Source organism: Scyliorhinus torazame, chromosome 7 (genome assembly GCF_047496885.1).
Source record: "Scyliorhinus torazame isolate Kashiwa2021f chromosome 7, sScyTor2.1, whole genome shotgun sequence".
Lineage (NCBI taxonomy): Eukaryota > Metazoa > Chordata > Chondrichthyes > Carcharhiniformes > Scyliorhinidae > Scyliorhinus > Scyliorhinus torazame.
In genome coordinates, this window is record NC_092713.1 from 93,840,779 (window position 1) to 93,864,801 (window position 24,023).

Genomic DNA, 24,023 nt, shown 5'->3' on the forward strand with positions numbered 1-24,023 from the left:
GGTCGATGCAGCTCGCAATGGGATCTGCCAGCTCCCACATCAAGCAGCTCAAGCACATCACCTGACCAGCCATCACTAATTAATTAATTAGTTTAATTTAAGTTTGAGTTTAGCTGTGTTTTTTTTTAATTTGGGGCAGATTTGCTATCAACCACTCAGATCACAGCTTCCCTCTGACGTCACTTTTGGGGGAAAAAATAAACTGGAAAACAGGAAGTTACCGTTAGGTTTTTATACACAGAGACTGCTCCTCCTCCTCCGAACGGCTCCCAAAATTAGGCCCGAAGAAAGAGAGAGAACAAAACAGTAGGGAAAAAGCACCTTCTCCCACTCTTCACCGAATTACCTCACTGCACCAAATTACCAAATTCTCACTCGGTCTGTGTCTCACTCACTCAGGCTGTGTCTCTTTGACCAGCGCAATGCTTACTAAGTGCGCTTTCTGTCTGTCTTTTATACAGACTTTAGGATGACTCACACTAAAACTTCAAAGAGAAGAAAACAATGTGTACCTTTGTGCCCCTTAACAGGCCTCAGGTGACTGCCAGATAACTGCCTCTCAGCCAATAACTAGCCAATAATTCCTAAAATGTATCCTGATGTCTTGGGGATGAGAACTGTCTAGACTCGTATCTCTAAATATATATAAAAGTGTCAGACGTATTTGACTCTGTTTTAAGAACAGCTGCACCTTAACTTGTTCTCTTTAGTATTCCTTTGGTTCCTGCTGTTACAAGTCAGAGTCATGATTACTGTAAGGATTAGAATACTAATGAGAGGAAGTTTGCCGTTATACTGTGGTCAGGTAATGTGCTCCACTAGACGCCTTTATTTCTTCCTTGAGCTACTGTCGTTACTTTCAGAAGATTTTTTTTCTCCCATGCCTCATTTCACGGTACGGGCTATAGAGTTTGAAGCATATGCTTTGTCTTGCGATCGTGTTAAGCAGATCAGCTACAGAAATAAGCTTTGCTGCATATATAATTTCACATGTATAATTTTAGTACTTTCATGTTGGATATACTGAGAACAAGTCAAAGGTATGATATGCAGATTGCTACAGTATAAACTGGAAACAATTTATGCCTGCTTTTTAAAAAATGCACATAATTGTTTCTGTTCTAATTGAGGTAGGGCGTTGTTTTCTATTTTTGAAAGCGTGGAATGTGCTTTCAAACAGAAGGAACACTTAACTACACTTTTTGAATCACATTGAACTAGTCTCTATTATGTTGTTAATCTATTATGTGGATAAAATAACCTTTTGATCTGACAATGTCCATCAGAAATTGCTTGTTAGCAAAGTGGGATTATAACAGTTGAGGAACTTCAGTTGATCTTTATTAGTGTCACAAGTAGGTTTACATTAACACTGCAATGAGGTTACTGTGAAAATCCCCTCGTCGCCACACTCCGCGCCTGTTCGGGTACACTGAGGGAGAATTCAATGTCCAAATTACCTAACAACACGTCTTTTGGGACTTGTGGGAGGAAACCGGAGCACCCGGGAGGAAACCCACGCAGACACTGGAAGACATTCCGCACAGACTGTAACCCAAGCCAGGAATCAAACCTGGGACCCTGGCAATGTGCTACTGTGCATAGTTAAACAATGAATCTGAGTCATACAAAAGATTTGAGATTTGTGCAGAATTCACTGATTTTTGTCAGTCTGACTGCCAAACTACTTGGCATTCTTGAGTTATGAATTAATCAGGGTTCCCACTCGTAACTCCTGTGTTAGAAAATGTGTATGTTCGATAATACATCCATAAATGTGCATAGCTCGTTAAAAAACAAAAATAGCCTTTGGCGGATGTGTCAAAGGACACCTGACTCCCACAGAACCATGCCATAGCTGGGAATTATACTTTCAAGGGCGGCACAAAAAATTGGAAGGAGAAAATGTGATGCTTCCGTACCTTTTTGAGAGGTATGGCATTAAACATTTTTTTTTAAAACGCAAAAATCTTTATTTAGAGAAAACAGTTAGTTGCTGAGCTTTAGTCTTTTTTTGGATAGATTTATGAAGACTCATACAAAATATTGGGACAATTTTGTAAATGCAGGTAAATTGTCTGGAACTTGGCACTCGCCACTCAGACTATTTGCTGCCTGACATTGATGATATGCAGGCCAAAGATAATGAACTGGTTTGTCTATGTTTCTTCTCCTTTCAGCGAACATACAGTAATATTTGGTAGCCAAAAGGGATAAACATAACTATTTTCTATTTTCTTTACATTGCTTCAATTTTTTTGGTTGGCTTAAAAACATATTCAAATACTTTGTGAGCTAACTGAGACTACTTTGAAGAATTTCATGTTTCTTGTTGGGACGTCTTAAATACAACTTGTACAGTTCCAAAACACAGGCTGATTGTTCCATTATAATGTCATATGCACTTGATAAGGCCGTAGTAATTTCCTAAAGATATGAACATAGACCGAGGCTGAATTGCGACCTTATATTGGAATAATGAACCGTTTAATTCAGTGTACTCTGATACCACAAAATGAATTAAATCTGTAAGGATGCTGTCTACTCCTGATAATTCAACTTCTCACTTATCCTACAGGGAATGTGACCTGTGTTATTCCAGATCCCCCAGTAATGTGGTTGACTCTTAATTGTTCTTTGAAATTCCTAGCAATCCACTCGGTGGTATCAATTAGCTGTAAAAAGACTATAAAACTGGATAGACCACTCAACTTCGAGCTAGGCAGCGAAATCGGACAAGACAAATGCACATCCAGTCCAGTCGACCACTGCAATGACATTCTTGTTAAATCAGGGGACATTGTACCAAAATTGGGAGAGCTTCTCCATAGACCAGTCAAGCCAGAGCATGATGGTTAACCAATATCCTAGATTCCTAGCTCTGATGAAGAGTCACCAAGACTCTAAACATTAGCTCTGTTCTCTCTCCACGGATGTTGTCAGATCCGCTGAGATTTTCCAGCATTTTTTGTTTAAGATTCCAACATCTGCAGTAATTTGCATTTATCCCAGATTCCATTCTAGGTATTTCCTTCCTCACTGGCACTAGAGTTGGCAGTATATTGGTATACCGTTGGGAGGAAGTAGCCCTAGGAATCCTCAGCACTCCAGAACTTCAAGTCTCATGGCAACGGATAAAAGATGCGCAAAGGCACCTCCTGCTGTTTATCACCAATTGCTCTCCCTCCACTGATGAATCAGAACCGCTTCAAGTTGAACACTACCTTGAAGAAACATTGAGAATAGCAAGGGCACAGAAGGTATTCTGGATGGGACGCATTAATGTTTACTACAAGAGTAGCTCAGTAACATCACAATTGACCGAGTTGGCAGAGCCCTGTTAGGAGGGCTTGGGGAAAGTATTGAGAGCATGAGGCATGTATAGACTTGACCACATTCTTGCTACTCTACTTTGTGCAGATGCACCTGTCAATGACCGAATTGGCAGGAGTGCCAAAGCAGGGTACTTGTGATGCATTCAAGCATGAAGGGAAAGATGGATCAACAATCCACCAAGCACCTGTCTCTAGAGTTTATAAAACTGTCAATTACTGACTGATGAAATGTATTGTGTGAAATTGAATGGAAGATTTGCATTTCAAAGCCCGTCATGAGATTTAAAGTCCTTTGAAGTGTACTTGGCTTTTGCAGAAGCCTCTGACACTTGTAACAGCTGCTGCTTTAAATACTACTTTTCTGACGCAGCAGATGTTAGGGAAGGGTGAGTGAAACCGCTGTGATTTTTCACTGGACTGCCTGGACTGCTTTTCAGCTTTCAGGCAGGGGTGACTTATGGGGATCTCTGTTGGGAGGTGGGGGTTTGGGAGGTACTTGAGTCACAATGCGCATGTGCTGTTTGGGGAGGGGGGGTTAAAATAGGATGCCCCTACTTGTCAGCGGAGGAGGGCCAGGATTTGTGTTGTTGTGGGAGAGGGGCTGTCCACCAGACCTCTGTATCAGACCACCCACTCAAATGACGGCCCAATACCAGGATTCTGACAGAATCTGCTTCAAGTATAAATTAGCATGATAAAGGAGAGAGAATTGCATTGGCCGCCACTCCAAGCGCCAGAGGAAACTAGTAGCGAGTCTCAGCTGGCGGAAGAACTTAGTCACCAGAATGAAGAATCCAGCCTTTAATGCGTAACTATTACCAAATGCCTGACCATCAACCAGAAACTTAACTGATCCAACCACATAAATACTTTGGCTATAGGAATAGGTCAGAGAATGAGTACAGTATTCTGCACCAAGTGAGACACATCTTGACTCTCCAGAGGCTTTCGAAAATTGACACGGCGCACTTCGGGGGCGTGATGGAATATTGTACATTTGCTTGAAAGAATGCAGTTTCAACAAGAGCATTTGAATAGTGACACCATCTAGGATAAACCACCTCACTTGGATCAGTGACCCATCCAGAACATTTGCTTTCTCCATCACCAATGCACCATGGCTGTAGTGTACTACCTATATGATACACTGCATCAAATCACCACGGTTTCTTCGACACCCATCCAAACTCACAATTTCTACTACCCAGAAGGACAAAGGCAGTAGCTGCATGCGAAGATCACCACCTACAAGTTCCAAGTCACATCCCATCCTGACTTGGAAATATATTGCCTTTTCTCCGTCATCATTCATTCAAAATCCAGGGCATCGCTACCTGCCAGAAAAGTGGGAGTACATTAACTTGCAGTGGTTCAAGAATGCAGCTCACCAACACCTCCTTGAGGAAAAGTACGGATTGACAATAAATACAACCCAAGGTTGTGACCTTTGGTTCCTAACCTAATTAATTGGATCAAACTGTCAACCTGAATACAATATATTCCTTTCATTGTCTTTTAAACCTCGATCATAAACTTAAAATTGAAAAACTTCAAATATAAGCCTTGAACAAAAACTTAACTGGGCCTGCTATCTAAATATTGTGGCTAGAAGAGCAGATCAGAGGATGAATTTTCCTCCGCATGTACTTGATTTGCACACCTTCATAAACATTCACTTCCTCCACCACCGACGTGCAGTGTGTCGCATCAACAAGATGCATTGTAGGCACTCAGCAAGGCTCCTCAGACAGCAACTTGCAAACCCACAACTGCTACCATCTAGAAGGATGTGGGCAGGAGATACATAAAAACACCACCATCTGGAAGTTCCCTTCCAAGCCGCCCATCATCCTGGCTTGAAAATATATCGCTGTTCCTTCATTGTCGTTGGGTCAAAATCCTGGAACTTCCTCCCTAACAGTGCTGTGGCTGTACCTACGCTATATCGACTGCAGTGTTTCAAGAAGGCAGCTCAGCACCTCCTTATTGTGGACCATTAGGGATGGGCAATAGATGCTGGCCTAGCCAGTGATGCCCTGATCCCATAAATGAGTAAAAACAAATCTACAAGTATGATGGAATATTGGATGAATGCAACTCGAACACTCAATCGTGACACTTTCCAGGACAAAGCAGCCCTCTTGTTTGGCACACATCCATCACCTTAAACATTTGCTCCTCCTGCTAGCAGGACAATGCGCCTGTAGTATGTATGAGTTACAAGATGCACTGAGCAACTTTCCAGGCATCATTAACACCACCTTTCTAACCTTCAAACTGTACTACCCAAGGACAAGGGAATCCGACTATCTACAAAGTCCCCCTCCGTTCTCACACCATCCTGACTTGGAAATATATCACCAAAAAAGTAAAAACGTTTTTCATAGAATCATAGAATTTACAGTGCAGAAGGAGGCCATTCGGCCCATCGAGTCTGCACCAGTTCTTGGAAAGAGCTCCCTCCCCAAGGTCCGAGCTTTTCATCATGCACTCATCAGGACATTTGCATGGATATCATGTAAGGGAAATTAACAAATTTATACTGCATGCAAAGAGAGTGATGACTGGTTGATAGTGGACTCTGATTAGTCGAGGCACTACCACAGACAATGCATCAGTCGATGGTGACTGACCGTTAACTGCCAAGCATTGTTTGAAATTTAAACCAAGCAGCTTGACTCTGTTCAAGGCATTGTCCTGCGGAATGAATTTTTGTTTAGCTTAAACAGGCACAATGTGTGTACATGTTCTTCCTGTCTACAAAGAACAGGGCCCTGTGTATTGATATATAAAGCTTCCAATACACACACGTGCACCACATTGCAAGCCTGGCTGACAGTCTTAAATTGGCTGTCCGTGTAATTCTTACCATGCTAAGGATTATTTAGCAAATGTTGTCCAAACATGCAATCACATTGATGTCGGGCACTGCAAGCACAGGCTGGTTGGGTATGGTCTATATCTTGCGTGTTGCGAACAGCAGGCGAGGAGTGCTGTTTGATACAACCTGTCATATCTAGCTTCATACAGGCACTGAAATTCATATACCATGTTTTATGCGATAGGCAGAATGTCTTTTTGGCTTGAAGACAGCATCCTGTTGCAAATACCACTTGTGTTACAAGTGCATAATAGCAGTGTGAAATCACCAGCTTTATCTGTTGCTCAGATGTTTATACTTTGCCCTTCCTGAGTAATTTAAGGTAGACTGCGTACTCTTCAGCCCCGAACATGACAGCCTTAGGCTTGTTAATGAATTTGCACGATATACAGCACAAAATGATCTGATCAGGGTAGTCATTATCCTGCCGGATGCCTTTGTTGCGCCCTATTTCCAAATCAAGTTTGCATGGTGAGATGGGGAAGGGGGCCAACGCCCTTGCTTTCGCTTCCCTAATCGCACGCCGGAGAATCCTGCTCGGCTGGCGATCGGCAGCATCACCCACAGCTGCAGACTGGCTCGCTGACCTTTCGGAATTTCTCCACCTGGAGAAGATTAAGTACGCCACCCGAGGGTCAGTGGAAGGCTTCCTGGATACTTGGGGGCAGTTTGTCGGTCTGTTCCAAAACCTGTTCGAGGCCAACAATGAGGAGTAACCTAATAAGAATTTTTTTTTTTTAAACACCAAGATGGAGAAATGCCAATAAAAAGATTTAAAAAAAAAAAAAAAAGTTTGCATGGTGATAAAATTACTTAAGCCCTATTTATGAGGTTGCCAATAAAACCAATCTTATCGTGCAAGGAGCTGTAAAAATATCAATGGGTATATTGACCAGTGATGGTAGGCGGTAGGCTTGTGGTAGCCTGTCGTAGAGATCCCCTGGCAGATTTCACAAGTACATCATGGAAAGGGAGTTCATTTTACTGCTTCATTTCAATTTGAGCACAGGATGGAGCCAATTAAGGCATGGAAAGAAATTATTAAATGCAGCTACAGATTAAAATATAACAAATACATAATCCACATATCGGAAATATGCAAGGAATGGGAGTTCAGGTGTCATTCCATTGAAAACCTGTTTCTCATGGAAGCCAACAGAGATGTTTGGGAGAGCTGGGCCTAGAGGGGAATCCATGGCATACATGATGTCGTTCAGACAAAACTCAATTGCAAAAGTTGTCAATTTCATAAGTTTGATGAATACCGATTCTCACAGTGGTGGCGGGTCTAGGTTGCTATGACATAGTGCTGCAGTGCAAATATCTATGACTTCCTTGAGTGTAACATTGGTAAATGAGCTAGCAATGTCAAATGAGCACATGGACACGGCATTGCTATTGATATGCAAGTCCTGTATATTCTTTGCAAATGTGAAGGAATCCTTCACTGTGCATCTGGAAAACCTGCTCAAGACTGGATGTAACAACTTGCCCAACCATTTGGTCAATTAATGTGTAGGACTGATCATAAATAAAGTGGGGTATAAAGGGACACCACTTGGCTCTTGGGCAGCCCGTTGATTTATGGAGACAAAGGGCCGTGAAGACGGACCCTGTATTACACACGGCTTAGTTGAGCAATCTATTTTTTGCTTACTTTCAAGCAAGACCGACCAGTCATTTTGAACAGCAAATCCAATGAATATGAATTTGGACCTGTCATTAAGAATGCCATGCATTTTGTGGATATAGTCGGTGTATTTTAGTGCCAGTGTGATGCTAGGTATGCAGGCCGTTTTTCCCAAAGACTAGCAGATTGTTTCAAACAACATGTTCCTTCCGCTGTTCACAATAGACAAGGTACAGACTGTACCCAACCAGCCTGTGCTTGCAAAACTCAATTGTGATCAGAATTAAGCTGATGACAGATTTAAGATTATCAGTAGGACTTGCAGTGAGGTGCATTTTTATGTACTGGCAACTACACTGATCAATACATCTAATGACGAAAAGCTTTGACAAAAAAGCCTCCTTTTCAGCAATAGTCCAGTTCTGTGCTACCAAAGAATTATTTACAAGTATATCATCATTCTTTCCTCATAAATGGGAGATAAAATGTAAACCAGGCTTCTCCAACCTTATTGCATGATGGAGGCCACATTTCAATTTTTTTTTTCTCAAGCAACTGATGAGCTAATTTTGGCTAAATAAGATTTGGTACAGCGTTAAACATGAATTTTTTAAAAATCAATGTCAAAGCAATAAATTGATCATTAAAAACGTAATTAATAAAAATGACCGGACAGCATGGTGGTTAGCACTGCTGCCTCACAGTGCCGAGGTCCTGGGTTCGATCCCGGCTCTGGGTCACTGTCCGTATGGAGTTTGCACATTCTCCCCGTTTCTGCGTGGGTTTCGCCCCCACAACCCAAAGATGTGCAGGGTCGGTGGATTGGCCACGCTACATTGTCTCTTAATTGGAAAAAATGAATTGGGTACTTTAAAAAAAATTTCATGACCATTAGAAAATGCCAAGCAAGGGAGGCACGGTGGTGCAGTGGTTAGCACTGCTCCCTCACTGATCCGAGGACGCGGGTTTGATCCTGGCTTCGAGTCACTGTCTGTGTGGAGTTTGCACATTCTCCCCTTGTCTGCGTGGGTCTCACATCGACAACCTAAAGATGTGCAGGGTAGGTGGATTAGCCACGCTAAATTGCCCCTTGATTGGAAATATTTTTAAAACATTTAAATTTAAATTTTAAAAAGTGCCATGCAGCAGCGTTAACTAATAAAACCGCTTTTCCCTTTTCACTTGAGAAGCAGAGCGAGAGAGTAACAGAGTAGGCCTCAAGGTCACCAGGGAAGTTATTAGAAAAAGAGCTAAGAAAAGTACAGCACAGGAACAGTCCCTTTGGCCCTCCACGCCTGCGTCGACCATGCTGCCCATCTAACCTAAAATCTTCTACACCGGGGGTCCGTATCCCTCTAATCTCATCCTCTTCATGTATTTGTCAAGACACCCCTTAAATGTCACTATCGTACCTGCTTCCACCACCACCTCCAACAGCGGGTTCCAGGCACCCACTACCCTCTGTGTATTTTTTTTTTTTAATTTTCCTCGCTCTAAATTTTGCCCCTCACACCTTAAAACTTATTTCTCCTAGTAATTGACTCTACCACCCTGGGAAAAAGCTTCTGACTATCCACTCTGTCCATGCCTCTCATAATTTTGTAGACTTCAAGTCATCCCTCTACCTCCGTTGTTCCAGTGAGAACAAACCAAATTTATCCAACTTCTCATAGCTAATGCCCTCCATACCAGGCAACATCCTGGTAACCTCTTCTGTATCCTCTCCAAAGCCTCCATATTCCTCTGGTAGTGTGGTGACCAGAATTGAACACAATATTCCCAAGTGTGGCCTAAGCACAGTGGGCTAAACAGCTGGCTTGTAATACAGAACAAGGCCAGCAGTGGGGGTTCAATTCCCGTACCGGCCTCCCCGAACAGGCGTGGGAATATGGTGACTAGGGGCTTTTCACAGTAACTTCATTGAAGCCTACTTGTGACAGTAAGTTATTATTATTATTATTAAACTAAGGTTCTATACAGCTGCAGCATAACCTGTCAATTTTCATACTTTTATAGGTTTAACTAATCTTGATCATGCATTTGGCTCTGACACACACTCCGTGCTGGCTTTGACAGAATTTGTATGAAAGCAGGGGTCAAAAGCAGGTTCCCTTTCCTCCTCTCCTGGACTGCTATGTGGATATGTGTGTATCTGGCTCACTACCAGTCTTCGGGTTCTCTCACACACTCTGACTCGTACACTTGTTGGCTCACTAGCACAAGCTTGCTCACTTGCTCCCCGCCCAAGGTCAGGAGGTTTGGACATCCGATTGAAGAGGTATTTGGGACTCTGTGAATGGGTTCATTTCCTCACTCTGCCCTACCTGCGACTACATTTGGCCTGGGTGGGCAGGTGCTGTTGCTGCAACTTTGTTGCAAACCACCCATCCCGGTCAGCTCCTCTCTCCTGTTTCTCTCCCATGTTAACTACTGATAGGCTCACTGATGAGCTTGCAGCCGCAGGAGATAAATGGCCTGTGACTGAAGGAGCAGCTCCTTGCAAAAATCTTTCATTGAACTTTTCCCGTAGTTGAACAGCTGCTCTGCAGGCCTACACACAGGTGTGGCAGGCTGAGTTGTGGCCTGCGGGAAATGGGTTGGACCAGCCTGATGTAAATGGTGAAAAGGGGTTAACTTTCAGCACATGAGCTCCAGCAGTTCAAGAAAGTGACTCAACATTACCTTCCCAAGTGCAACTGAGGGTTGGAAATCAATGCAGGCCTTGACTATTTCTCATAAATAATGGAATGTGACTCTTACTGTTAACTGCAAAATGATGCATCCCCTCCCTCCCTGTTGTGAAATGCCGCCCTTCCGACAATGTGGATGCATCAAGTGGAACTTTCAGCGAATCCCAACAGTGCAGAAGGAGGCCAATTGACCCAACAAGTTTGCACTGACCTTCTGAAAGAGCACCCTACATAGGCCCGCTGTGCCTCCCGATCCCCATAACACCACCTAACCTGCACACCTTTGGTGGGAGGGCGGGATGGAGAAGAGAGAAAGGAACCAGACCACCCGGTGGAAATCCACAGACACTGGGAGAGCGTGCAAACTCCACACAGATGGATACTCAAGGTCGGATGAACCCGGCCCCTGGTGCTATGAGGTAACAATATGAATCACTTTAAACAGGGGACATTCAGCTTTGCGCTCGGTCTGGGGTAATGCTTTGTAGTTTGGGTCTATTTCCACCCAGTATTATAAAAGATAACTGATTAATAAAATTTTAGAAATGGCCTGAGCCAATCTGGCCACTTGCATACAGAAAACATCTTTCCAAACTTCTCCAAAGTATGCTGTTTATTTATTTTATAATTTAATTGTATTGCTAGCATAAAATAGCTCAAGTTGATATTGAAATATTTAACAAAGCCAGTAATATAATCTATATTGGAATTAAAAGTCCCCTTAGAAACAAAGATGAAGAAATTTTCTTCCAAAAGATTATTTTTAATAAAATTCCTTCCTGGTTTGTTTGGTGGTTCTTGTTAATCCTGGATATGTAGTCACACCTAAGAAACTTTGGTTAGGCATTGAAATGGTAATCTCTCAGCAGAAAGATGAAACAGCACTGGAATGTTCACCAAAATATGTTTTTAAATGTATGATTGTGATAATTGAGGAAGTGTTCAGACTGCGTGAGATATTGATTTTAGGTAATTGGTTACTAAACAAATCTTGTGAATAAATCATAACTTCACAAGCAAATCTGATTTTGACCAGTTGTGAATTCTCTATACTGTTGATTTGAAGTGAGAGAGAATGAGCCCCAGATTTGTCTAAAAGAGGCAGTTCACTATAAAACCCCGTGCTGGTTAACACCGCCAAACCCAAGCCAATCCCGCCAGAAAGAAATAGCTTCTGCTTCTGGAAACATTTTTATTTGACAGCAGCAGAGTCGTCTAAATTAATTTGCAGTACTGTCCTTGAAGTTTCTGTGATGAAAGGGAGCTTTAATACTATAGATACTGTTTAGTTGAACAGTGAAGTTCTTGTACATTGATAGTTTGCTCCAGTCCTTCCATGTTCAACCGTTACTAAAAGCACTTGTACCATCATAATTGCAGAAAGGCAGCTGCTGACATTTTCAACTAAAATGCTTCCGAGTCTGCTGTCAGCATATCCATATCGATTTGTCGTTCTTTGTCCCCATTTGACCAACTTGTCTTCAGTTTATAACCCTACTTGCCTCACATGATTAGTACATGGTACTGTTTCCATTCATGCTGTTGTTTTGTTGGTAGGTCTTGTCCAGTCTGAAACTTTAGATGATTAGATTTGCTTTGCTTAGAGCCATGCCTTGGCACAATAGCTGTGTGGCATACTATTTAATAGCACTTACAATTCAAAGCTGGATGTTGATGAAAGATGTTTGAGTACCTAACAAAACAAAATTGTTCTTATTTAACGATTCATTCACCCTGGCAGTTCACCTTTCTGCAAATTGGCACTGGATTAATGCCAACAACTGCAAAAAGCTCATGATCAACCATGCCAACAACCTGCATTCATATAGTGTATTTAACATAGAAAAACATCCGAAGGCACTTCGCAGGAATGTTATCAAGCATTCCAGACATTGGGAATTACCCATTACTAATCACGTGGTAATGTGGTGACCAGTTGCTAAGACAAACATTCTGGCTGGCATTCACTCACCCATTCCTGAGCGATTAGCAAAATTATGTTGTTTAATTTAAACTTCATTTTGCTAAGTTAGAAGCACAAGTGATCATGACCTGCTATTTAGAGGTGAAACGTGGGCAATAATTCTTCCAATGCAGGTGTACTGTAAGAATTAGAAAGTAAGAGAGATGAAATCACTTTGAAGTAATAGCTTGGCAGCTCCAGCAGCAAGTTAAAGTCATTGCTGCCGATCTTAAAAGCAACTGTTCTCCATTTTGGCACAGGGCAATTATAAGCTCGTGTTCAGTGGCAACCTTGGGCAATGTAAATCTCTCTCTGGAGTTGAATCTCACTGTTTTCTATCTCCTCGTATCGTAGTGCAACTCAGAGCTATGAACTGGATATTTATGTCTTTCCCACGTTTTGTTCAGTTTCTCCTAAAGGCAAACTCAATATTAGTTGGGCATTGGGATGAACCATTTCACATTGTGAGTTATTGCCTGGCCTGACTTATTTCTCAGTCACTGTTTCCAATGAAAGAGATGGTCCAATGTGGAATTTAGTTTGGATATAATTGTAAATATGAGAATGCAACACATTGGTCGTCTCCACAGACCTGCAGCACAGTACAATGTGCGGTCACTTGAAGCAAATTACTGGCCTGGCTAAACAGCAAGATAGGCCAGTTAAATATATAAACATAATACATTAGTGCAACTCGTGCAACAGGGTTGCAGTTCTCAGTGCCAGTGCAGTACTATCAGTGCAGCTTTGTATTCTTGAGTAAAGCACGAGTGCTAGCATTAGTATCCAGTAAGAGGTTCTTCTTCTTCCAATCCCCACCTTCACGAAAACAAGCATGCGCTTATCATTTACCTGTTCAGAACTTTCCATGGGATATATTATGCAAACATTACTGACCATGATTAATTTCATTACCCGAGGAAGATCATGGATGGATTTTAGTGGCCTTGACCTTCACACCTATGATTCACTCTCAGTGCCAGCATTCTAGCTCAGTCAATAATGTATCATCTGTGTATGTCCTGTATCTTTGCTTCAATAAATATTGATAAAAGCATGTAGTAAGTAGTTTTTAAGCTAAGTTCATTCCAGTTCAAATTTCTCAATTTTTTTGAATAAATTCTGAAAAGTATTTTGAGGTTTCCAAGTTCTGCATGCAAAGCAGGGTATTGCTATGTACTCTACATGGACTACAATCAATGTGCTTGTTTCCTATGTTATATCAAAGTAGAGAAGAATCTAATTCTCACATTTTCAGTTGACTGAATATTAATTTGATGTAATTAATGGTGGCATTAATGAGCATTTATAGATCAAGGCATTTAGCATGGCAGGTACAAAGTTTAGAAGAGTATTAAAGCACTCACTGGCTTGGTCAAAACTCTGAAACACGTGCCTTGGCAGTTATAAATAGGATTGACCAGACGTTCTATACATTATCTGTGGAAAAGCAGTCAAAACAAACTTTCAAGAATACTGAAAGAAAAGTGCCATTTGTTAAGGTCATATACTTGAAATTTCCAAGAATTTCCCCCAATCTACTTCCATAACTTAGCTGAAGATTGGTGGAACTCCAGAATCATGACAAACAATCCTTCTACCTAGTTTTAAGGAACAGGTATGGGTCATTCGGTTTAAATTAGTCAGTATTTTGTTCATATGGTGTTATGGCAACCACTATTTCCTGTGAGCATTCAATATTGAGGTCAATGTTGGCATTTGTAGATTAAAATTAGTGGCTCTCTCAACTACTGCTTCAGGGAATTAAATGCAACTTTTTTTTAAAAGTGCTTAACTTTGAACTTGTTTTTCAGGTTGTGTACGTGCATTTATGACTCCAAACTTAAAGCAGACAAACTGGTGCAAAACGCATAGGGAGTAAACAAGTTAAAATTTGAGCATTCCGAATTGTGATTGTTGATCAGGGCAGCACGGTAGCATAGTGGTTAGCACAATTGCTTCACAGCTCCAGGGTCCCAGGTTCGATTCCGGCTTGGGTCACTGTCTGTGCGGAGTCTGCACATCCTCCCCGTGTGTGCGTGGGTTTCCTCTGGGTGCTCCGGTTTCCTCCCACAGTCCAAAGATGTGCAGGTTAGGTGGATTGGCCATGATAAATTGCCCTTTGTGTTGGGTGGGGTTACTGGGTTATGGGGATAGGGTGGAGGTGTTGACCTTGGGTAGGGTGCTCTTTCCAAGAGCCGGTGCAGACTCGATGGGCCGAATGGCCTCCTTCTGCACTGTAAATTCTATGATGATTATCCGCCTTTCAATCACTCATTTCTTCTCCACTGGTTTTTTTCCATTCCCCATCACCTCAGTACTGCCCTGTCATAGAATCTTTGCAGTGCAGGAGGAGGCCATTTGGCCCATCAAGTTTGCACTAACCCTCTAAAAGAGCATCCTACCTAGGCCCACTCCCCCACCCTATCCCCATAACCCTCTAACCCTACCTGACCTGCATATCTTTGGATACCGATGGGGAAATTTTAGCATGGCCAATCTACCTAATCCCTGTGGGAGGAAACCGGAGCACCCGAGGAAAACCCCCACAAACCCACACTGGCAGAACGTCCAAATTCCAAATAGTCATACCTGCGGGAATCTAACCCGGGCCCCTGCCGCTGTGAGGCAGTAATGCTAACCATTGTGCCACCAGGCTGCCTTTAATGAGACTATTCCGTGTAGCTAACCATTTTCTCTGGTAGCTCTTCGCATGCAGATAAGTCACCTCTGGCTTATCCCAAAGTTCCATCTTTACTCCATATTCCTCATCTACATGTTTCCTCTCGCTGATACAATCCATAAATGTGCATTCGGTTTCCACTTGTATGCTGATAATACATAATTACTTCCTATCTGCCCATCAAATATTAAGTCCTGCATGAACCAAAACTTTGTCCAACTCTGTTGGCTGTTTATTTAGTTTCCACCAGAAGTTTCTCATATTTAGTAGTGGTGGGGAAAATTAAACAGGGATCCAAATAGCTCTCTATTTGATTCTATCGGGTATGACTACTGGTTGAATGTGGGCCCACAGTCAAATTTTCATAGAATCCATAGAAACCCTACAGTGCAGAAGAAGGCCATTTGGCCCATCGAGTCTGCAACGACCCTCTGAAAGAACACTTCCCTGCCATATCCCCATAACCCACCTAACCTGCGCATATTTGGGAAGAAGCTGGAATACCCACGCAAACACGAAGCAAATGTGCAAACTTCCCGAGGTTGGAATTGAACCTGGGTCCCTGGAGCTGTGAGACAGCAGTGGTAACCACTGTGCCACCTTGCCCCCACGTTTGATGTCCTGCAGGCTTTTTCCACCTGTGTAAAATGTAAATCACTGAACAGTCAAGAAAATAATCTCCATTATTGACACTGCCTATAATGTATTGGTAGATTCTTGTCTGAGTAGCAAAATAAACCACTTGCACCAATAGCTTTAGTGCAGCTTTCATGGGTAATACTCTCAATTCTTGACATTGAATTACTTTCCTCTACTATCTCAGACTTAGGCTAACTTTTATGTTTTGCATTTGACCATCAAATTTTTCCTTTTATTTATCCAACATTGTAAGACACAATCGTCAATGTTAATGCTTATATACACTTGCCCAAGGTCACTCTTGTGCTTCAGTTGACAAAATGCTGTACCAACTTTGTTTTATCTATTTGTATAAATTGCAGTCCTGTTTCGTGATGTCATTTTCATGTTTACATGGTTGTATGTCGCAATAGCACATGTTCATTGAATGTACTTCATTGACTCTTTGCTTAGCTGATCAAATATTTGGATAATATTTATTTAATAGGCAGACACTGAATAAAAATTACATTTTAGAATTAAGGGAGAAATAAACTACTGACAAAAGACATGGACTCTCACCACTACCATCACGACCCCTTTTTATTCCACTGGCTAAGGTGGTAGCTTTAGCTGAGGTCAGGTTCCACGGCCACTGATAAGTATCTGGTAACTTACCCAAGTGTTCATACCTCACAGATGAGCCAAGAGTGTATGTGAGATATTCTGTCATGGGGATATGACGGGCCTGACATTCACACATGTACTTTCAAACAGAGGCCAATGCATATCATTAAGGAATGGGAAATCCCGGGACCGTAAATTAATCTGAACTTGTTTTCCAGAGTGACTTCATGTCAAGCGAAGACTTCAGTTTGGGCCATTCGCCAGCAATGGTTATCAGGCCGCTGGATGGATAGATATTTGGGGGAATTGGGGGGGGGGGGGGATTGGAGACTCTGCGCAGGAGATGAAAGTTAAATTTAAATTATTTCACAAAACTACTTTTGGTTAGTAACCTTAAGGGACATTGATTCCTCGCTCATTGGAGATAAATTTCTAAAAGGGGTACTCAACTATAAATTAGTGATAATGGGACCACTAATTATCTTAATATAGTCTAAAAGAGCTGAGAAGTGGAGGAGCTTCTGTTATGCTTAGGAGAATCTTCTTGATCAGTACATTTCCGAATGGATGAGGAAGTAGGAATTGCTGCATCTATTTCTGGGGAATTCAGTGGATCAAGTGTCAGCAGGGGAACATATGGGGCACAGTGATCATAGCATCATAATGTTTAGCTTAGTTACCAAAAAGGACAAGGAGTAATCTGGGGTAAAAAATACTTGTGGAAGGCTAATTTCAGTGGGGTGTAAATGGATCTCTTGCAGGTAAATTGGAATCAACGACTGATTGACAGAGCTGTAATTGAATTAAATGGGTCGCAATTAAAGAGGAGACGTTTTGGGTATAGTTGAATATGTTCCCACAAGGGGAATGGGCAGGATAACCAAAAGCAAAGCTCCCTGTGTGATGAAGGAGGTAGCGAATAAGAAGAAACGGAGAAAGGGTGCGCATGACTGATGTCAAATTGATAATACAATTGAGAACCAAGATTAATACAGGAAGTTGAGAGAGGAAGTGAAAAAGGAGAGGCATGGGGAGTACGAGAAGAGGCAGCTAACGTAAATCGATTCCAACGGCATATAAATAAGAAGAGAAAGGATTGGTGAAGTAGGATCAAAAGGGCACCTGTGCATGCAGACATGTCTGAGGTACTAAATTTATACTTTACACATTAATCTTTAACAAAGAATAAGATTCTGCCAAAGTTATGGTGAAAGATGAAGTTGCAATACTGGATGGTTAAAAATTGGTATTAGAAAGGCTGGCTATATTTGTCGATAAGTCACGAGGACTAGAAGGGATGCATCCTGGGGAGGTTTGAGTGGAAATTGCAGAGGCACTGACAATTTTCCATTCCTCCCCTTAGATACAGAGGAGAATCATAAACATTACATTCTTGATTTAAAAAAGGGTAGAAGGTTAAACCCAGCAACTATAGGCCAGTCAGCTTAACTCCATGTTGGGAAATCCTTTAAAAATGATAAAATGGGACAAAATTAATAGTTACTTGAAGAGCTATGGATTAATAAAAGAAAGGCAGCACATATTTGTTGATGGCAAGTCGTGATTAACTAATGTGATTGAGTTTTTGGATGAAATAACAAAGATGGTTGATGAAGGCAATATGGTTAATATGGTGCCTCTGGACTTCCAAACTGTGTTTGACAAAGTGCCACATAATAGGCTTGTCAGCAAAGTTAAAGCCCATGAAATAAGGAGGAAAGTTGCAGCATAGCAAAGTTCGCTGAATAACAGAAAACAGTGTGTAGCCGGGAATGGTAGGAAGCAATGGTGAGAGGGCAGCACGGTGGCACAGTGGTTAGCACAGCTGCCTCACGGTGCCGAGGTCCCAGATTTGATCCTGGCTCTGGGTCACTGTCCACGTGAAGTTTGCACATTCCCCACGTGTTTGCATAGGTTTCGCCCCCGCAACCCAAAGATGTGCAGGATAGGTGGATTTGCCACGCTAAATTGCCCCTTAATTGGAAAAAATTGAATTAGATATTCTTTTTTTTAATTTTAAAGGTAGCAATGGTGAGGTGGGAGTTTCCCAGGGTCGCTACCAAGACTGCTTTTCTTGATACACATTAATGACTTGGGCTTTGGTGTGCAAGACAAAAAATTTGCAGTTTGCAGAAAGCTTGAAAGTATTGTGAACTGTGAGGAGGATATTTGGGAGGAAGCTGGACTTCAAGAGGACATAGGCAGGCTGGTGGAATAGACTGACATGTGGCAGATGAAATTTAATGCAGAGAAGTGTGAAGTGATATATTTAGTACGAAGAATGAGGAGAAGGAATGTAAAATAAGTTATATTTTTCAGCGGGGTGCAAAAACAGAAACCTGGGGGTATATAATGCAGAAATTCAAGTGGCAGCAAAGGTTGCAAGTGATTTTAAAAAGGCATGCAGGATCCTGGGTTTTATAAATAGAGGCATGTTTATTTTTTAAAACCAACAAAGTTCTGATACTGTAATAGACACTGGTACAGCCTCACTGGGGTGTTCTGTCCAATTCTGGACAATGCACTGTAGGAAGGCGGTGAAGAATTTAGAGAGGGTGGAAAAGATTTATAAGAATGGTTCCAGGGATGAGGGACTTTGAGTTATGTAAATAGATTATAGAAGTGGGACTGTGCTGATTGGAGATTTGGTAGAGGGTGTTCAAAATCATGCAGGGGCTAGACGATATTTATGGGGAGAAACTGCTCCATTGGCAACATGATTGAGAATTAGAGGACACCAATTTAAGGTGATTAGCAAAAGAACCAACAGCAACACAAAGAAAAAGGATTTGTTGCATGTGGGTAGTTTGGATCTGGAATGCACTGCCTGAGATTGTGTTGGAGATAGATTCCGTTGTGGCTTTCCCAAGGGAATTGGATAAACACCTGAATAGGAAATATTTTCAGAGCTGGGGGGAAAGGGTAGGGTGAATGCGATTAATTAAAATGCCCTGAGAGCTAGCATGGATGTGACTGGCAGAATGGCTTCCTTCTGTGCTGTAACGATTCTGTAACTCGTGATAGGCCGCTCAATTGCATAATCAGTGGAAAAAGAGCAAAGGAGTGGGAATGATTTGATAGCTGTTTCAAACAGCCAACAAAACAGCTGTTTCAAACAGCCAACAAAACAGCTGTTTCAAACAACCAGCAAAACAGTGAGCTAAGTGGGCTCCTCCTATATTGTATTATTCCGTGATATGCACTTATCTTGGGTATCCACCCAAAATGCCTGTTTCTAATATAAAAAAGGCCCCTATGAATAGCAGAGTCCAACGCCTGCACAGATTGGTTGACTTTGCACCCATTTTATGCCTGAAATATCAGTTTGTATGTACCAGTTTCTACCCCCAGTGCTGCAGCTATCCTGGCCTTGGGGGTACAGTGGTCAGTTGTGATGCCCCAATTACTACCTCTGCTTGGATCAGCTAACCGTGCACCGCCCATGAATTAAACGTTGGTTTTCTGATGTGTAGGGTGTCATGCCTCACCGCATGTTGGGGAAGAAAAATATATTTAACTTTTGAAACATTAGTTCTGTCCACCCGTACCAGCCTCCCCGAACAGGCGCTGGAATGTGGCGACTAGGGGCTTTTCACAGTAACTTCATTGAAGCCTACTCGTGACAATAAGCAATTTTCATTTCATTTCATTTAAATTAAATACTATTTGTGCACTTGTATAAATCTTGGTAATTAGCTGACACATTGAGGAAGTAGAGGATGTTGTGAACATTGCGGGGGGGGGGCTCCCGCAAACCACGTTAATGTGTTTTGGTACTGTCCAAAGCAGGAGGGGTATTGGAAGGAGGTGTTCAGAGTAATTTCAAAGGTGGTACATGTGAGGCTTGAGTCTGGTCCTCTGGAGACCATATTCTGGGTATCGGATCTGCCGGGGTTGGAAACGGGTGCGGAGGCAGATGTTTTGGCCTTCGCCTCACTAATCGCCTGAAGGCGGATCCTGTTCGGGTGGAGGTCAGTTTCTCCACCTTGTGCCCTGGCATGGCGGGGATCTGTTGGAGTTTTTAACACTCGAGAAGGTGAAGTGAGTAGAAGGGTTCTACAATTCATGGGCTTCATTTATTATGCACTTTCAAGAATTGGATGACATCAAACATGGGGGGGGGGGGGATGGAGATGGATTGTGCATGTTGTTGATGACTATGTATGGGTGGATGGTGGATTCCTGAGTCTTTTTCATTGATGTTTGTATTTAAAATGTTGGGGGTTGGTGGGAGGGAGGAATTGTTGGTCAAGGGATTGACTTTGTATTTGTTACTGTTGATTGTTGGTGGGTGTAAATTTGGATGAAAATGTGAAAAAAGAGAATTAAAATATTTTAAAATAAATAACTAAATCTTGGTAATTGCAAATGGCCACGTAGTGTATTTGCTGAGTATTTAGGGGTATATCCAGAGCATTTTACTCGGACAGCTAGTGCAGAACCTATTGCCATGTGAGCATCAACACTTAAATGCAAATTACGTTATGCATTGAATGTGTATTCCAAGTCTCAATACAGTACACAACACCACAGCTCCATCCATGAGACGGTTTGGTTTGCCAAGTGGGAAAACAATTGTGCTGTCTGAAAATCTGTGGAAGCAAAAGGGTGGAACTGCAACAAGCTAGAGACCAAACCCAGCCATTGTTTTTTTCCACATTATTGACTGTAGGACCCTTGGCTGGGTATCAAGGTTCCTCAAACCAGTTATAATTAGCTTTCAAGTATGTATGGAGAGGGAACCGCTTCTGCTGTGATTACCCCAAGTTTAAAAGCTTGCTGACAGTCATCGGCTTAGTTGACACGTGAGGGCTCGGTATTCATTCCCAAATGGATTATCAATGTTTCTGGGAAACCTTCTGCTGACATAAACTGTCATCTTCAGGAAATGAAGGGATAAGGTTAGAAGGTAAAATCTCCCTTGATGAGCCATAAAAAGCAGTGCCATGGTGTCTAGGGATGTGCAGGTTAGGTGAAAGAGATAGGCAGGATGGACCTTGGGTGGGGTGGTCTTTCGGGTGGTTGGTGCAGACTCGATGGGCCAAATGGCCTCCTTCTGCTCTCTAGGGATTCTGTGAGATTCTTGCTATTTTGGAGCAAATGTGCAAGGCCATAGCTGAAAATGAAATGAAATGAAAATCGCTTATTGTCACAAGTAGGCTTCAAATGAAGTTGCTGTGAAAAGCCCCCAGTCGCCACATTCCGGCGCCTGTTCGGGGAGGCTGATACGAGAATCGAACCGTGCTGCTGGCCTGCCTTGATCTGCTTTCAAAGCCAGCGATTTAGCCCTGTGCTAAACAGCCCCAGCTGTCTCGCTTAAGTCATAAACTGTTATTTCCGAGCAAGAGTGAAAGTCCATAGCTTAACTAGAATCATAGACTCCCTACAGTGCAGAAGGAGGCCATTCGGCTCATTGAATCTGCACCGACCCTCTGAAAGAGCCTACCCTGTCCCCGTAACCCCACCTAACCTTTTGGATACTACGGGCAATTTAGGATGGCCAGACCACCTAACATGCACATCTTTGGACTGTGGGAGGAAACCGAGTACCCAGAGGAAACTGATGCAGACACTGGGAGAAAGTGCAAACTCCACACAGTCACCGAGGCCGGAATTGAAGCTAGGTCCCTGGTGCTGTGAGGCAGCAGTGCTAACCACTGTGCTAGCTTGAGAATATTACTAAACTTCGGTAGAAAACTGGTTGGGTCATTGCATTCAGACAGGAACAGTTACCAGAAAATGGAATGGCAGTTTCAAAGGCTCCATCTCTGGACAGCGGTGCCTGCAAAGCTTTACCTCCAGATTCACCAGCCCTTCGGCTAAACATAATAAATCCAAACCACTCCAGCCAAGATTTTATGCTTTGCCCAAATCTTATTTTCCCAGTTGTGGCACCAATTCTGTCTGCACAGGGGTTTGGTCCTGACCCAACAGATTTATTTTGAGATAGTTAGGCTGTTTTGGCAGAACAGAATAACACTGGCGGGAATTAAGCCCATGGTCTCCAAGCTGAACTCAAGGACATTTTCTTTCAAATGCCTTCCCACTTGACCCCAGCATCTATGAACACCAGGAATATTACTAAGGTGCAAAACATTGGCATGTCTGTGGAATATAAATTTAAAATGGATGTATTGTAGTCTGAACTCATTTCTTCTAGAAAGTCTAAGAACTGATGGAAACAAGAATAAACTGTTAAGCTTCCAAAGAACTTCCTGCAAGGAAGCCAGTGTCACTGCATGGGATATGCAGATTTGAGAGATGGGAACTGATTTACACTCGCCCTTCCACATTAAACAGTCAGATGTCTCGAACACATATAGGAAGATCAGGGAAATGGATCCATTAATTTTTACCTTTTAAGGGCAAATGGCAAAACTTGGCTCCCTAAATCTATGAAGATTTTTATACTGACATGATTGCCCAAATTTAGATTTTTTGTGTACAAGAAACATTTCCGTAACTGATCACTGCAGAAATAGGGTTGATCCCTTGTTCCAGATCTCTCCCTTCTGAAAGAAAATCTTATGTTACATCCTTCTGCCTTGTCATGGCTCGACAACTATTTGACTCAAACATTACTGATCATGGGAGTCAGATTTTTTTATATATTTGTAGGTATTATGGTACATGTATGTTGCACTACTGAACACTATACAGATCATGGCTCAACAAGTTGTTGAAAACTAATCAAAAAATAGTAAGAGAGGCCACTTTTCACATTTACGGACGTTTTGTTAGTTTTTAGACTTGTGTGGTTTGCCCAATTTATTACTTCAACTTTTGTGTGTATTTTAATAGTTTGTGAAACCCAAAAAATTAGAGCATTTCTAGGAATAAAGAACCACAGTCCTAAATGACTGCCAATTAGGAATAATGTTTTGAGCTAAACTCGCATTGATTTCAAGGAGCTCTGACTTGATGCTGAAACATCAAAGTAGTTTGCACACATTACTATTAACATTGCACTTAAACGCTAACACTATGTGCTGCTTTTAAAAATATGTAGACAGTGTTTTCAAAATATGTTATTAATACATGAATAGAAGTAAATCATCATATTAAATTAAAACAGTTCTTCATTTTACTGCTTCAGCTGCTTTTCCATAAAATCCACAGAAAGAAGATATTAATTTGGGACACCAGACAAGGACATTAAAAATACCAACAACTTGTGCACTGAGGTTGCAGCATCTCTCTCTGCATGTGAAAACTGTCTGCCTTAGAAAAGGGGTATGGGCGGCGCAATGGTTAGCACTGCTGTCTCACAGCACCGACATCCCAGGTTCGATCCCAGCTCTGGGTCACTGTCCGTGTGGAGTTTGCACATTCTCCCCGTTTCTGCGTGGGTTTCGCCCCCACAACCCAAAGATGTGCAGGGTCGGTGGATTGGCCACACTACATTGTCTCTTAATTGGAAAAAATGAATTGGGTACTCTAAAAAAAAATGTTATGACCATTAGAAAATGCCAAGCAAGGGACGCACGGTGGTGCAGTGGTTAGCACTGCTCCCTCACTGATCCGATGTGCAGGTTAGGTGGGTTGACCACCCTAAATTTCCCATTAATTGGGAAAAGAATAATTGGGTATTCTAAA

The 24,023-nt window shown here is 42.1% G+C and overlaps 1 protein-coding gene across 2 annotated transcripts in view; it reads left to right on the forward strand.

Moving 5' to 3' along the window:
- LOC140426383 (guanine nucleotide-binding protein G(I)/G(S)/G(O) subunit gamma-12) overlaps nucleotides 1-24,023 on the forward strand; it is a 165,206-nt gene that overhangs the window by 123,602 nt on the left and 17,581 nt on the right. The window lies entirely within an intron of this gene.